This window comes from Lactuca serriola, chromosome 9 (genome assembly GCF_051521515.1).
Source record: "Lactuca serriola cultivar US96UC23 chromosome 9, Lser_US96UC23_V15, whole genome shotgun sequence".
NCBI lineage: Eukaryota > Viridiplantae > Streptophyta > Magnoliopsida > Asterales > Asteraceae > Lactuca > Lactuca serriola.
This window is the reverse complement of record NC_136416.1, coordinates 165,518,193-165,524,493: the sequence shown is the minus strand read 5'-3', so window position 1 is coordinate 165,524,493 and position 6,301 is coordinate 165,518,193. Positions and strand designations below refer to the sequence as shown.

The 6,301-nt window shown below is 32.1% G+C and overlaps 1 pseudogene; it reads left to right on the top strand.

Annotated features, from left to right (window-relative positions):
- The first annotated feature begins 1,905 nt into the window (after window positions 1–1,905).
- On the top strand, window positions 1,906–2,499 carry LOC145074603 (putative histone H2A.3 pseudogene; annotated as a pseudogene).
- The last annotated feature ends 3,802 nt before the right edge of the window (window positions 2,500–6,301 follow it).

Sequence of the window (6,301 nt, the reverse complement as noted above, 5' to 3'; positions counted from 1 at the left end):
ATTTAATAATTTGGGTTGGGAATTACATAAACGGGTCAACCCGATAACAACCCATTTATCTGAAATGTTTGGTTGGGTTGAAAATATATACTCATTTAAATAAAAAGGTTGGGTTGGGTTGAAATATTCAACCCAAATAATAAATAGGTTGAAACCGAAGCCAACCCAAGTCGACCCATTGCCACCTCTAATTTTGGGGACCCAAGGTCAATTACATATTAACATCGAGATTGAACGGAGTAAGAAGATCAAGACAACAATATATGACAAAATTAGAGACGCAAAGATGAAATTGACAACATATTAACATACAATTTTCGTCATAAGCGGGTATTACAGGGTTGGGAGTGGATTGAATGAAGATAAAAAGAGAAAATGGAAGTGAATCTCATCAGAAATTTGGTCACCATAAACCACCGCCAACAACCTATGTTCATCAGATTCATCATATAAAGAAAACATCACCAACTTTTCTTAGCACCCATTTTATACAACCAAATGATCACCATCTTTGGACCTGTTCATATTCTTTCCTTTTCTCAGACCTGCAAATTAGAAAAAAGGAAGAAGGGTCGATATTTTTTGTGCGTTGCTAATGAACCAGTCTTCATACCTGCACTAGTCAATTTGATTCAGAAGAAGAAAAACGCTTCGATTTTTTGTTGTAGTTGGAATCCTTGTGTGTGTGTGTGTGAGAGAGAGAGAGAGAAAGGTGGGGCTCATCTTTATTTGATTTTACTTTTAATAATTTAAGTATAAGGGAAAAATATTTAAGAAAATAGAAAAACAAATTAAAATGGTAGATTAGTCTTTTCAAGTTTAACATGAACCATTTCCATATACAAATTAGGTCAAAAGGACAATGAAACAAAAAAAAATCGAGTATAGACTAAAACTCAGAAAAATACATACCATAAGGACCATTTTTGTAGTTTTGTCTAAATCTTATCAATTTTTGAATGAATGAACCAAAACTACAAATTTAACCAAACCACAGGGACTATTTTGTAATTTATTATTTTTTATTTAATAAAACTTTAAACTAAATTGTTTCATCTACAAAGTCTTCTTGGTCATCAATACAATACGTCCTTAATATAACCGATCTTATTCGAAGCGAGTGTTTTTTTGCTTAGTCGACGACCGACGGACGACAACCCCTTCTTGTTGTCGTTGCCCAACCGTTTTTTTTTTTCTAGAATCTTAGACCCAAGAAAAAAAATAATATTAAAAAGATAACAAGTAAGGTTGTATTTGATGCGTCAGAACTACCTAATAAACTATTTTACTTATAGAGATTTTAAATTGTCATGCTATTTTATAAGCTAGTTTTTTTTTCCAAATATGAAATTAATTAATTATATAAAACATATTCATTTAGATGTATTTTATAAATTTTAGCTAGCTTATTAACTAGTAGTTAACATCAAAAATCATTTTGTAACTAGTTTATAAATTGTCAACTAGTTTGTCAATTATCAATTAAATTTTCAGTTAATACGCAAATACAACATTAATGATTTCAATTTAAAAAATAAAACAAAAACCACAATAAAACCTATTAAAAAATTACCAATTTTATATCTTTAAAACTAAAAAAACAAAACCAAAAAAAATCAACGAAGAACAAATACTAGATATGCAGCAGTTTATAGAAAAACTAATACTAAAATATTTATCAACAAAAACTCGAATCAAATATGGTTAAAGACAGCGGGAAATTAAAATAGCCACGACTATTTATGTATGTATAGAATCCAATGATCCACGATATCCGCCGTTCATTTCAATGGATGAAAATCAACGGTGGAGACTCTCGATCCGCGTCATCTGTTCTTATTGGCTGTCTTTAACCCCTACGCAACCTATAAAAACACCAAGCAGCCATTACATCGTCATCTACATTCTACCAACATCTCACTACTACACTTCAGTTTTAAAAGTCCAAGCAATGGCCGGAAGAGGAAAGTCGATTAAGTCCACCGCCGTGGCCAAGAAGTCGACATCTCGTAGCAGCAAGGCCGGACTCCAGTTTCCGGTTGGTCGTATCGCTCGTTTCCTCCGAACCGGAAAGTACGCTGACCGGATCGGTGGCGGTGCTCCTGTTTATCTCGCCGCCGTCATGGAGTACCTTGCGGCTGAGGTTCTTGAGTTGGCCGGAAATGCCGCCAGAGACAACAAGAAAACTCGAGTTGTGCCTCGGCATATACAGTTAGCTGTGAGAAACGATGAAGAGTTGAGTAGATTGCTTGGAGCTGTTACGATTGCTAATGGCGGAGTGATGCCCAACATTCACGCTCACTTGCTTCCAAAGAAGGCGTCTGTTGCATCTTCTAAAGATGATGAATAGGTTTCCGATTAGGATTTTGGATTGGTTTCTCTGTTGTGGTGGCATTCGATTGTGAATGATAGATTTGGGGAATATAATTTGATTATGCAATTGTAATTCAAAATTATGAATGATGTTGTATCTAATGGAATGTCGATTGATTAGTTGAATTTATTTTATTCACTTTTAGAACAGTTTATAATTCAATGAATAATTTGCAGATTCTTCTTAAATGGCAAATAAGTATCTACTGAAATCTTTAAAGAAGTTTGCTTCAATTTGGTGTCGATTTTTAGTTATCGATTCTGATTTTAAAATTTAGGGCTTCAATATCGATTTCTATTTGATTTTTCAAGTACAACTAATTAATAAGAGAAAATTATAATGTTTTAATAATAGAAAGAACTAAATTAGGACCTTATAATACAAAAAAAATTCTAATAGTTTTAGAAAAATTAAATATTCTTTTATATTTTATTTCTATTCATCTTTCTATCATATCAAATATTCATATATAAATTAAAATATTATCAATTTTATCAAATGTCACATATGTCAACATTTTATATTTTCTGAAAAAGAAAACTCATGTTTCTCTTCATTATTCAATAACTATAAACATAATGGTATATGTACACTACTTAAATACAAACGTATAATTCATTTTCTTTATCTATGAATTTAGAATTACATATATGTTGCAAGTTTTAATTAAAACATAAATATTTTCAAGATTGTTGCTCCAAAATAGCACCATATCTTGGTTCAGTTAATACAAGGAACTAAAAAACAGTAAAAATAACAATATTTACATCAAGTCAACAACAATAATAATAAATTAATTACTAATAAGGGTATGAAAGAAATAGTAATTTAGTTTCCTTGATTTGATTTTTTTCTTTACTATAACATTGTATACAACCAAATTGGTTACCCATTTCATTATGTTTATAGCCCATTGCTTATTACGATTTATAAAGTGTAAATAAATCAAAATATAAAGAAGATGATCAGTTTGGGTGCACGTTCAAATAACTAAGAAACATGAATACAAACGAAACCCTAAATTTCAATCCACTCCAATTTCGATTTGTATATCCAGAAAGTATCATGATATCAAACTCATATATTCATTTCCAGTCACTTCATTAATACATGTATGATCTGAGTATAGTCTAGAAATTTTATTCAATTACAAACGAATCTGTGTATTTTCTTGACCCACCATTGAATTTCTTGAGGTAAGAAATCATCATCAACATGAAAAAATCTGTAAAAACAATCTTATTTAGATGAACCCACACCTGGATCATGATCATCGCCCTTTGGTTCACCCCCCCAAATCTTCTTCCACACTTCGAATTCCTCTTTCTCAACATCATCCGTCGGATCACTGTCGTCGTTGAATTTGGTCTTCAGCTCTCTCATTTTCCTAATCCATCCCCTTGCGTTCCCAATGTCCAATCGAATATAAGGAGTGCAGAATTCACGCAAATCATCGGGATTATCACACGGGGTTGTTCCTTTCCAGTTTTTATACTCAAGAATCTCATTCAGTAAGTCAAGGTTGTAGATGTTAACCTCTTCGACGTCACCTTTCTTGGATTTTCTGTTGCTGGTGTCTTCGATTTTGACTTGTTTAGAACCACCGGCGGAGGTAGTATTCTTCTTCTTGGGTGGATCACCACCGTCATTGGGGAGACGTTTTGGGTTAGCTTCCGCCATGGGAGATCAAATCAGTGTTTCTGAAAGTTGTTTTCGAAATGGAGGGAAAATTTTGATTGAATCGTGGAGAATTGGATGGTATTTATAGGGATTTAGAAATCGGAATCTTGTGAGAATCTTGTTATAACGTCCGTGCTTGGAAACGACTCACTGAGTTTGACACCGAGTGACCAATAAAGGTCGATATATAATATTTCAATTCTAGTTGTTTAATATTTATAATTAGGGATTATATTTTTATTTAAATACCTCGTGAGAGATATTTCATTTTGATTCGTTTAAGTTGTTCTCCATTCTAGTGTTTGATGTGGATCTACTTATTACGATTTAAATTGGTGTGATTAATTAGTTCTGATAAAAAATGAATTTGATTGAAGTTTTAATAATTTGAAAAGAAAAATAATCGGATTTACATAAACAAGTTGTAATATACTAAAATGTGAATGTTTGATAAAAACTAATTATAATATTGATAATTTATTTTCAAAGTAATTTGATACGGAGAAAAGCTATTATTATTAGTATTATTCAATTGATGATAGTCTAATGGTCGATGTACAAAATTTCATACATGAACTCCATTGTTGAAACTTCAAACTCTAACATGTCTGAAGCATTGTTAATGTTTAGTGATCGACATCTCACATGAGCTTTGGATTGAGTTTGCATGGTTAGTTCAAATGTTGTGGTTCACTATTTTATTAAAGATGAAAGCAATTAGCTTTGTACAAGTCAATGTCCAATATTGTATATAATACCTAATTTGATCTCATCAGGTGCTTTGGATCAGATTTACATGAGTTGTTCAGATGTTACAAGTTTAACATTTTAGTAAAGATTAAAGTAATTAGCTTTGTAAAAGCCCATGTCCAATATTATATATGAACCCTTATTTGATCTCATCAACTCATTAGATACAATGACATTGATGCATTTAATTATTTACCAAACAACGAAAAATTTTGATTTTTGAAAAAAATATTAATCTACATGCATAACATAAAACAATCTCAACTTATTGATAATGAAGAAAAAATAGGAACAAAGTTGTACATGGGTATATAACATAAAACAAGTATAAATAAAGCAACACTTAGGATAACCCGAGCAAGCTTTTTTTTTTTTTTTTTTTTTTTTTTTTTAATAATTAAATAAAGGAAACTTGTTTAACAAAGGTTCTGGGCCAACTTTTGCGTACCGACTAATCTTCCGTTGCAAACATGAGACATAACTTCATTTCCTGGAGTCATTACAAACGAACTTCCATTGCCACTAGGACTGAGTAGGGTCATGATTTGAACATAACTCAATATCCATTATATCTTCCAGATGCCTTACCAACTCACCACAACCCAAGTGGTTCAAAAAACCCGAGCAAGTTATAACAAGTAAAGTTGCAATACACTAAGACGATCTCACAAATACAATTATTCTCTTGTGTTTACAGCAGGTTAAGTTTATACGCTTAAAAGCTGGCCAATAAAGTTTGTCCTACCATAAGTATAATACAACTCACGATCTTTACTACTTAGTAAAATGCAACTACACAACTCAAAGTGACTTCTTGTGGTTGTAACCTAGGTAAGCTAGATGTTTTCTTATATATATATATATATATATATATATATATATATATATATATATATATATATATATATATATATATATATAACACTGATTTCCCAGATTGGATCAGTGGATGATATAAATGAGTCAAATGCATTGTTTTTGAGGAAAACCGTATGCAACGACGTGACATGAAGGGTGTCACGACGTGGCATGACAATTAGAGATCGCATGTCCAGAATAGTTGTCACGACGTGATGAATGGAGTATCACGACGTGACAACAGCTGCAACACAAGCCCATGATTTTAGGGTTTCTTCCATATTTAAAACATCAACTCATGACCTAGGGCATCCTTTTCAGCTTCCAACCTCTCTTAACGAAACCCTAGCCCCATTTCATGTTTGTGAGCTTATTTGATTGATTGGAACCCTTGTTCTTGGCTTATGGTGAAACTTGAAGAAGAAGGTGTTGGGTTTTGAGCACTATAACACTCATATGGTGCACATGCAACCCTAAATGATTTGGATCTATGTTTTCTCTAATTATACATGCATTTTGTTTTCCAAAGCATTCTCCCTATCTAGCATACAGTTGAAGTTATATAATATAAAATTTTAGTTTGGATGCTTACCTCTTGAGTATGGTAGAGTTCTTGACCTTTGAAAGCTTTAACACCTC